The sequence below is a fragment of the Elephantulus edwardii genome, unplaced genomic scaffold (genome assembly GCF_000299155.1).
Source record: "Elephantulus edwardii isolate Elephantulus edwardi_28Jun2011 unplaced genomic scaffold, EleEdw1.0 scaffold00391, whole genome shotgun sequence".
Classification (NCBI taxonomy): domain Eukaryota; kingdom Metazoa; phylum Chordata; class Mammalia; order Macroscelidea; family Macroscelididae; genus Elephantulus; species Elephantulus edwardii.
The window spans coordinates 1,027,517-1,038,416 of record NW_006400141.1 but is presented as its reverse complement, the minus strand read 5'-3'; the positions used below and the strand labels follow the sequence as shown (position 1 = coordinate 1,038,416).

The 10,900-nt window shown below is 38.9% G+C and overlaps 2 non-coding genes and 1 pseudogene across 2 annotated transcripts; 1 reads left to right on the top strand and 2 right to left on the bottom strand.

The window, feature by feature from the left end:
* The first annotated feature begins 324 nt into the window (after positions 1-324).
* Positions 325-397, top strand: TRNAM-CAU. Its single transcript has one exon. It is a non-coding gene; the product is annotated as a tRNA-Met (tRNA).
* Positions 398-2,513: 2,116 nt separating this feature from the next.
* LOC102865400 lies at positions 2,514-3,588 on the bottom strand (annotated as a pseudogene).
* Positions 3,589-9,813: 6,225 nt separating this feature from the next.
* Positions 9,814-9,886, bottom strand: TRNAA-AGC. The gene has a single exon. It is a non-coding gene; the product is annotated as a tRNA-Ala (tRNA).
* Between the last annotated feature and the right edge of the window lie 1,014 nt (positions 9,887-10,900).

The window sequence follows — 10,900 nt, the reverse complement described above, 5'->3', positions numbered from 1 at the left end:
AGAAGTGAAAAAATAAAACAAATGTGACTCATAAAATTACTCGATAATATTTTGAAGAGGAACATCTCATGCAGCATGCATGGAAAGTGCAGATTTAAATTAAGAACGATAAATTAACATTCTGGGAGCAAGTTTGATCATAGAATGTCTTCTATTTCGACAAAGAAGATTGTGGACAATTAAAAAAAAAACCGGTTGAGACCTTTGCGAGGGATAGCGATTCAAATCAATTGAAACTAATATATTGAATTCTGCATAATAACGTAAGCTAGCCAAAGAAATTTACCAGTTCCTCTAGAATTTAACTCTAAGTAACTTCACGAAGCCCTCTTAGCGCAGTAGGCAGCGCGTCAGTCTCATAATCTGAAGGTCCTGAGTTCGAACCTCAGAGAGGGCAGGCTGTTTTACCGTCTCGGGGTTGTTACACTGAGATCTAGTTTTTTTTTTTTTCTCCCATATTTTTTATATCAGAACATGCAATTCTTTTAACATCATTAGAGGTGGTTCACTTTAACTTTTGCTAAATATTGGGTTAAAAGGTAATCCTTTTCACCAGATTATTTCTCTATGAAGAATATGCTTTGGAAGAACTCATGAAGGAATTACTCATGATTCCAATATGCAAATGATAAAACAGTGCTCACTTCGGCAGCATATATACTAAAATTGGTTATGATACGGAGAAGATTAGCATGGCCCCTGCTCAAGGATGACATGCAAATTTGTGAGGCATTTCCTATTTAAAAAAATAAAACAAATAACAAAATGCACTTAAAAAATGCCAACATAACTTTAATGTAAGGCACCATTGTCTAAAAAAAGTCCAAGACACCACCTCACTGTAATGTGTCTCAAAGTGTCCCACTCAATGAGTCATTATAAGCGGTATTTGTCAGTGATGACACTCTCAAAGCACTCACTGCTGTTTTCCTGTCAGGGGAGGAAAATGAGTACAGAACCAGTGAATGTTTTGAGGTGAGGTGGGGGGAACCCCACACACAAACAAAATACCAGCTATTATTATAGCTCAAAGGGTTCCTATGTTTTCAGGAGTCCCAAAGAAAACATTTGCTCTGTTGCCTTCATGAGAACATTAAAGCTACACTCACAAATGGGTTTAAGAATCAAACTTCTGGTTTAACACTTGAAGAATGCACTCAAGTAAATTTCCATCAAGGACAATATTACACATTTTTAAAGAATGTTTTCATTTACTCTCATTAAAGACATTTAACACTGGAATCTCGGGAAAACCTGTCATGAATTATCAGAAGCCTGTCACTTGTCTCTTAAGCAAAAACTTGCACGTTGCTTTTTAATAATGGATTTTTGGGATAGCCATTCATCCTGTATATAATTATCAACATGACATTTAAAACACATATTTTCCACATTCTCACAAAAAAATGAATCCATAGGGAAAAGTCAATCAGGAAAGTAAAACCCATGTTTATTGCAGCTTTGTTCACAATAGCAAGGAGTTGGAAACAACCTAAGTGCCCATCAACAAACGAATGGCTAGAGAAGCTGTGGTATATTCGCACAATGGAATACTATGCTGCATTAAAAAACAAGGAACTCATGCAATATTATTCAAAATGGTTGACTCTGGAGAACATTATGCTGAGTGAAATATCCCAGTCACAAAAGGACAAATATTACATGATGCCACTGTTGTAGAATGGGACTGTCCTTGGGGTTGGGGAGAGACTGAGTAAGATGGGTTCAATAATGTATACTGCACTGAAACAGAGGACGGAGAAAACTGTTTAAAAGAGATATATAACTAGGTATTTCTGTCATCACAGGAGACTAGAGTGAGGGCTACATGGTGGAGGGGACCTGGGGGAGGGTTTGTAAAACAATGAAAGAATCTTTTCTTTTACTTTTCTATAATTTTTGACTCATGTACTTATAACTTGTTAGTCAAATTTGTGTCTTCTAGGTTGCAACACCCCCATGATACATCTTCAAGGATATGAACATGTACGGCCAAGCACAATCAATAAGAGTGCATCTAAATTCCAAAATCAATCTCCATAATAGTCTATGTGTTTCCTACTGCCAAAGGGGCCCTTTAGAGTAGTGAGAGAAGATCTTCACCCTGAAACCCACAGCGTCCCTTTTCAGCAGGAAGTAGCTAAGAGAATACGCCATCCCCTTTTCCTTATGACTCAGGGTGAAGTCTCTCTCAGGGAGGAGTGATAGGGAATGGCAAAGGACACACTGACAAAGAAGATTAATCAGAACTGGCTTTGACAAGCACTGTGGCATTTGGACAAGAACAAACTGGGAGGAGGGTAGAGAGAATAGTGCAACAATGAATGAATGGAAACCCAAAATCTCTGTAAATGTTTATGAAAATTAATAAAATATAATTATGGAAAAAAAATAAAGTAGATAAAAATGTTGTTTATATACATTAAACCAATCAATCCATTCAGGGTTTTACCAGTTTTAAAAATTAAATCACAGTACAGCTGAACAACGAATGGGGTGGTTCTGATGAGGTATTACTTTGACATCTTAGTCTCAGAAGGTGTTTCTCCAGTATCCAGTGTCTTCAACAAGTGGAAAAGGCCAGCAGCTTCGTGTATCCTACTGAACTCGATGAAGTAAACAAGTCCTGGACATTAATGATTTTGTTACGAATCAAAGATTGGAGAAACACACAAACAAGACGCACCAAACGATTCTGCATATATTTATCCTTAATTTGTTCACAAGTAGATATGCAATTTGATATATAAAGGTGGATAAATTCTTGAGGTAGATCAACAGCTGCAGTAAGCCGATTTACAACTTCCATTGAATGTAAGGACATGTCCATATTGACCAGGACGGAAAAATACTCAGTAATTTGGCCTGACTGGATTAGTTTCAGCAACATTTCTATAGCAATGAGAGGGTTGTTTTCCACTAGATCAGGAAGTTTGGCTGGAGTAAGGCCAATATGATAAACAAGTTTGGGATCTTTCTCCAATTCACCAAGGAGCTGTGTTTGCTGAGGAGAAGATAAGGGGCTCTTGAAGGCTTTGGCCATTATTCACTTGATCTCGACGCCAGTCCTGTTCTTCACACACATTGACTTATCCCACTGAATTGCATGGTCAGGCTCTGTTGGGTTCAGCCAAGTCAACTCATCCTCACAAATGTAGAGTGGAGGTGGGGGACGAATGAACTTTGGCCGAAAATGGCTTTCAATAGGTAGTTTTGGTCCACTTGACTAAAGCTTCTGTGATCTGAGAGGCAACCGAGCTGTCAAATCCAGAATTGGAAGAATCCGGGTCTAGGTCACTAAGAATACTAGGGAAGCTGGCTTTACTCTGGGTTGGCAACTCCGACTGTCGCTCTCAAGGCATTTTGACCTTCTCTGCAGGTGGGCCATCACTTGGTGCCCTTCGAGTTCCTTCTTTTCTAAAGTGAAACTCTGCCAGGACTAGAAGCTGCTCCCCCAGCCTCAGGAGCCCCACATCTCAGGTTTTCCTGTACTATTCTTCCCCGCTCCAACGAAAGTGTTTCTCGAGAAATTCTGGAGACCAGCTAGCTACTTTTGTCGGGTTCTGGCTGCTTCCAGGTAGTGGCCATAGAGTTCCCAGAGTCCCAACTGGTACTAAGAAACTCTTATTCCCAAAATAATCATCCTCAGGGCGTATGGATGAGCTCAAAAGCTTCTCTCTCCTCCCTGGTCCTCCAACAGCCAATTGCCAGACGAAGAAAATGTGGACTACTTATTTGGGTTTTTAATTTTTTTAAAAAAAATCTTGAATTTTAAAAGATCTTTAATGAATAAAGATCTTTTATTATAATTGCTTTCCATCTGGTGAGAACATAGAAGAAAAAAATTTAACACCTTTGAAATGTATATTAAAATCAGTCCCTCTCTGCCCCAGTGTAGTTCTCCACAAGAAAATATCTTGACAGATTGTCCTCAGATGAGAAAGGAAAATCAAAGAACAGGGAGGGAAAGGGAATTCCCCAGCTGACAGCAATCCACAAAAAGGAGAAAGCACCTCTCTCCACCTTCTCTTTCAGAACTTTCTATCTCTAAGTAGCCTGGGCCTGGTCACTACTTGTCTGTGCCCAAGAGAACAGTTAGGCAAAATATAAGTTAACATTTGTATAAATGATCCTCTACACTTTAAAATGTTAACCTTGGAATATGCTATTTCACTTTGCATGGAAAAATAAAGTATCAAAGAAATTTGGACTTAGTTCATCTTTTATTTGACTGAGTTCATCCCACTCCCCCAATAGACAAATCAGTTATTGCTACATCAGATTCTGGAATGATCATATTTTAGTGCTTATTATTGCTTTTTTCTTCAAGATATATTTTTCTTCTTTTGTTGATCCTCAACTTATTTATCATTTGTGCTTTAATACCTAAGTATTATGAAGACACTATAAAATTTGTCAGCACATCAGTTTCATCTCATTTGTAGACTAATCATTTAATGGTATTTTAAATGTTTAAACTAAGAATTTGCAATATCTACAACCAGGAATGATAAAATAGATGAATGTGACCTTCTAAGAATCAAATCCCTATGCACATCCAAAAATTTCTCAAACAGGGTTGGTAATGATATGTCAGACTTACATCTAGTATTTATAAAATACTTGAGCACCACAACAAGATAAAGGTAAATAATCCGATTAAAAAATGGGCACAGTATATGAACAGACACTTCACTAAAGAAGACATTCAGATGGCCAACAAGCACATGAAGAAATGTTCACAATCCCTATCACTAAGAGAGATGCAAATCAAAACAACTATGAGATATCATCTCACCCCAGTCAAAATAGCAAAATTTAACAGAACAGCAAGCAATAAATGCTGGCGAGGTTGTGGAGAAACTGGAACCCTTATTCACTGTTGGTGGAAGTGTAAAATGGTGCAACCACTGTGGAAAATGGTGTGGTGCTTTCTCAAAAAGTTGCAAATAGAGATATCATTAGACCCAGCAATTCCACTACTGGGAATATACCCCAAAGAGACAGTAACCCACATCCAAGCAGATATATGCACACACGTGTTTATTGCGGCTTTGTTCACAATAGCAAGGAGTTGGAAACAACCCAAGTGCCCATCAACAAATGAATGGATAGAAAAGCTGTGGTACATTCACACAATGGAATACTACGCTGCATTGAAAAATAAGGAACTCATGCAATATTATTCAAAATGGGTGACCCTGGAGAACATTATGCTGAGTGATGTATCGCAGTCACTAAAGGACAAATACTGCATGGTGTCACTGTTGTAAAATGGAACCGACATCAGGGTTGGGGTAAGACTGAGAAAAACTGGATAAATTATGTATACTGCATTGAAACAGATGAGGGAAAGAACAATTTCAAAGCAATATATGTTAGGGTATTATGGTTATCACAAGAGTCCAGAATTAAGGTTGCATAGTGGAGTGTACTCGGGGTCGTGGGAGGGGTGCGGGGGGGGGATTGTATACCAATGAAATAATTTTTCTTTTACTTTTCAAAGAGAGGAGCAAACTGGGGGGGAAGGCTAGGCAGGTAGAAAAGTGGAACAATGAATGAATGGAAATCCAAAATATCTGTAAATGTTCATTAAAATTAATTAACAAAATTAAAAATATAATTAGCAATAAAAACCAATATTTTATTGACATGTAATCTGGTTTCTAAGTTTTTCTTAATTTATGTTTCTACTTAATGCCACCTTGTTTATATTTTCTACACAGTAATAATATGTAATATAACTTTGCAAAACAAAATTTACCTTTCACTTTTTATGATTTTTTTTTCTTTTTTTTATTTTATTATTTTTGTGTACGTGTACCGTCAGATCAGATCCGACTGGTACAGGAGGAGATTGTCCCTCCTTACCCGGCAGAGCATCTGGTGGATTCGAACCATTCGCCTCTGGGATTGTAGTTGCAGCTACTTGCCACTAGGCCACCAGAGCTCCCCTTTTTTATGAAATTATTAAAAAATTCTGTAGTATTGAAGAAGAATTCAATGATAGTTATTAAATCAAATATTATAATAATATTTAGCAAAGCTTTAATGTATTATTGAGATTAAAATATTGAATATAATTTTTTGTTTATTAAAGTCCTATTCAAAGTGTGTTTTCTAATTTGTTTTTTTCTAATTTGTTTAGATGAAGTGATGCCAAGTGTGAGAGATGCCACACTTTGAGAGTATTTTAATTGTTAGCAGATCCCTAGTCTTTATTGTTGGATAAAACACATTTGTACATTTGTCATGTGACATAAGGGAAATGAATTTATACTGAAATTGATGAGCTGTCCTATCTGCTAGAAGTTGTTACAACTATTAGATTTCTCTAACTTGCTCTTTTCCTCTCTTATATGTAGGATTAGATTGAGAAACTCACATAATTTAGCTTTTCCTTATCAAACTAGTCACTCTTGAATTTCTATCTGTTCTAACTCCTCTTTTTTTTCTTTCTTTCTTCTAGAGTCTTCTTTTCTTTCAAATGCCCTGCTCTAACAGGAGATACACTGAGAGCGGGGAAAATCTTCACATTCTGGGGAGGAGATGGCCAATGCAGCAATAATTTGAGGAGGTTTCTAAGTACAAATTTTATACGGAGGGCATTGATTTAATAAAAAGGTGCTCTGTAGAAGTGACTTTGTGTTGAAACCTGAATGACTGATAGGGAGCGAGCCCCAGTACCAGTATGGAACAAGATTGGTCAAGTTCTCAATGCGCAAGGAGGCTATTTATTGCCTGGGACTATGGCCGCAGTGATGAGCCACCTATTTAATAAAGAAACCAACAAAGAAGTCCAATGGTCGCCTATGTGGCACTAGGTGTGGGTGCAGCACTGCATCACTGGCCATTTAACACTAGTTTTATTGAAATATTATTTCTGAGGACCCTTCACGTCCAGAGCATCATCAAGGATTCTGGATGATTCAGATACTTAATTCAAGTGGAGGGAAAGGAGTGCTGTGAAGTAGGGGTGAAATGAAAAGACCCAGTTCCTCTGTGATAGGAGAACCAAAACCTCTCTTCACTTTCTTGACTCCCTGGCAGGGTCTGAGAACTGGTGGGGACAAAATTACTTTTCACTACTTTTGGCTGGGAGGTGTTTCTGTGTTCCTTCCCTCCCTCCAACCCCCAACGCATGGTTTTCATATTACTTCTCTAAAACTAAAGCTGGGAAAAATAATCTCAAGATCCGTCATTAAAGTGGAAAATTGCCATCTATGTCCCTTTTTTCAATTTCTAGGCTTTCCTAAGCATATAAATTTAGACTGTTAACTACAGCGGCTTGTAATGCCAGCAATGATGGGACAGTTGCGGTGGGGTCTGTAACAGGTTTTCCATCTTCTGGCCTCACTTCTCCCATGTGATTTTTCTCTTCAAGACCTTTCTCAAGAGTGTCTCAACCTTTCCTTCTCTGACTCTCTAGATCTTCCTGCCCCCTCCCTAGTAGCTCCGTCAAACTGAGAGACCTCAGCCTTGTAAATTGTCTTGCCTTTCTGGAGGTTAGCTTTGTTTCCCAGGTTGTTGTGTGCTGTCGAATCAATTTTGATTCATAGTGACCTCATGTGACAGAACAGAACAGCTCCATCGGATTCCCCCCCCCCCTTTTTTTTTTATGGTTGAAGATCGCCAGGTCTTTCCCCCTCAGAGCCGAGGTTTCCCAGTGTAAAACCTCCATAGAAATGGGCAAAAGTGTTTAGGACAGCTCAGAACAGAATATTTATTTTCTGGAATTTATTTAGGGTCCTCCACTTCCCATGGTTCTCTCTCTGGTTTATTTAGAAAAAAATTGGAGAATGTAGGTATCGATCCCACTACCTCTCACATGCTAAGCGAGTGCTCTACCATTTGAGCTAATTCCCCTCGACTCCTTTAGATTTCAGGATTTTTTACTCATTTGCAATTCAGATTAAAAAAAAAATAGGTCCTGTTTTCTTGCTACCAATGATGAAGAGAGGAAACAACACGCAGTACTTGGGATCTCAAAACTAAGAATCTGTCTGCGAGTAAGAGGCAGGGGAATAAAAAAAGATCCAAGAAAGATCGCTGTGGAAAATCTTTTGTTTCAATCACAATTTATACTCCCTGATTGGAAGGGAAGGGTGTTAGCAAACCCAATTTAGGGGAGGCTGCACCGATAACTTCACGGTATTTAGCACAGGTATCCCCAAATGCTTTGCATTTAAAAAGAAGTCGGATAGTGAATTGCTGACACAGTGCATCTAAGATGTAATTCTGAGTTTAGTCTTTTTATGCTCTTTTTCAACTACCATCCCCCAGTGTGACTTTAAACAGAAATATACTCTAGAAGATCATTTATATCTAACTCAAGAGAAGCACTTAACATTTCAAATTCCAATTAAATATTTTATTCTTGCTACGGAAAGGACATTTGTTTTGTTTTTCAACTACTGGGGGGAACATCGTTGTTAGAAATCAATGCTGAGCAATGAAGAACAGAAGATGATGAGGACCTTATCTGTAGGTGAACAGCAGATGTGTAGTTTGGTCTTTGTGGAAATGCAAGAAGATTGAAAGAGTTTCCTCTAATTACAGTCCAATTTTAAATTCCCGTGCCTCAGCAGGCACTGTTTTAACCATTCCTCACAAAGTGCTTGAGCAAAGGGAGCTGGAGAAGTGAAATCTGTGTTCATGTTGTCACAGCTTGAGTTCCATTACTGCAAACTATTAGGCATTTGGAGGAGTACTTGAAATTACACTCCCTTGTTTCTAGGCCACAATCCTTGGGAACCAATGGAGGCTGCCTGCGAGGCCTCTTTCCACTTTCCCTGCATCCCCAATCTAATCCTTATCTCCACTCTAAAACTTTGACAGATAAAATGAGCAATGTTTCCAAAATTGGAAACACTTTAATGTTGAAAATGTCTTCTACTAAGACTTCCAAAATCCTGATGTTTACCTTCTGGGCCTAGCCATCCACATTGCCTTTGTAGATAAAGTCAGAGTCCTTAAAGTCAGTTTAAGGTGAGAAAGGGGTCAAGAGGAGAACTCCAAAGAAGCTTCAACAGAAAGGTTGAGAAAATGTGGAGACAAAGGAGATCAAGCGGTTTAAGAACTAATTAGTGTTACATAAATCTAGGGAAGAAATGATTTTCTTGGAAATGGGGGAGTAGACCTAGAAATGGTGGTTATATTTCAAAAGTAAGTAAGGGGGGCAGGGGAGGGAGTTCCCATTGGATTTTGCCGTTCTAAAGGGATAATCCTGACCTTGAGCATTTTGGTGAAGTTTGAGGCAGAAGTGGAAGGTACAAAAGGTGGTGGTGTGGGAAATAGTGAAGGCGAGATACCTAACAGACACGTCCACCGTTATTTTAATTTTTTAATTTTTTTTTTTAAGGTGATGCACAGTTGATATTTACTTCCTCCAGCTATACTTTCACCCCGCCTTTATTTTATACTAGTTTACTTAAAAGGTTCGTATACATTGTTTTCCACATTGGATCTGTCCTATTTCTTTATCCTCCACCCATCAAATTGCGCGCCCCGCCGCGTTCCCCTTTCCTCACCCTTCTGCTCCTCCCCATACCCCCATCTCACACGCGTTGTACAATAACGGTCTTACACAGTATTTGTCCTTATGCGACTGAGTTAGTTCACTTAGCATAATGCTCTACAGTCCCTCCCACTGTCTAGAATTCCATCATGTGAATGTACCATAATTTCTCAGTACATTCGATTGTGGTTGGGCATTTGGGCTGTTTGCATGTTAAGAAGAGATTTCTAGAAGGTTAATAGGAATAAAGTCAGTTTAAGAGAGGAATATACAGATCACAGAGAAACCAACAAAACTGGAGAATGCGGGCATCGATCCCACTACCTCTCGCATGCTAAGCGAGCGCTCTACCACTTGAGCTAATTCCCCTTCTTCAGCCACAGGAAGAAGCACAACACCTGACCCTGCTGACCTGAGGCTGCAGGGAACTTCAGATCAAGAGTTGATACTTCTCGAACAATGTTAGGATAAAAACTCCTAGAGCCCAGATTGTTAGGAAAAGATTTTATAGAAACAGGTCGGGGGTGAAGATGGGTGGTGCACTTCACTTTCTTTTCCTCTTAAAAATAAGGAAAACACATCATAGCTGTGGAAACCCCGCCTAGAACAGCTCGGATCACTGGCGCAGCTTTCGCTATCCCCTCTGGAAATAAAGGCTTAGTCAATAAAGTTCGTTTTCTGTTGTTGTTTTTTTGGGTTGGGTTTTTTTTTTTAATTTTTATTATGCTTTATTTACGAGGCGGTATTGAGGGTAATCAGGTGGCATCAGAAAGAGATTTAGAGAGAGGCTAGATAAAGAACACGGCACTGGAACAGATAGAGGACGAGGGGAAGAACTGTCTGAAGGGAATGTATGTATGACCCTAATCTGGAACAAGACGTGCATTGCAAAGTGTACTGCGGGAGGAAGGAGACGGCGGAAAAGAAGAAAATGTGCAACAATAAAGAAATTTAAAAAAAATGAAAAAGAGATTGAAGCGATGGCCAGAAAGAGAGGGCAAACCCTGACAAAGCCCTGAAGTCCCCATTGTCCACTACATCACTAGAGCTCCTTTTAATTAGCCTAGTTCTCTCTAATGTTTTGCTGTGGACATGACATTTTAGTAACTACTCGTCTCACCTCATCTCATAGATCTGAAAATAAGCTCAAGAGTCTGTGCTTGCTTAGTTGAGTGAAGGGAAAGGCATCATACAATAGGGAGATGATCAGCTCAATATCACTCAAGAAAAGGATTTCTCCATTCGAAGGCTTGAGATTTGTTAAGCATCTGTCTTCCTTGAGCCTGGATTGTGATAATTATGTATTGACTCTGAGTTCATTATGTTGTTGTTGTTGTTATGTGCCGTCGAGTCGTTTGCGACTCATAGCGACCCTATGCACAA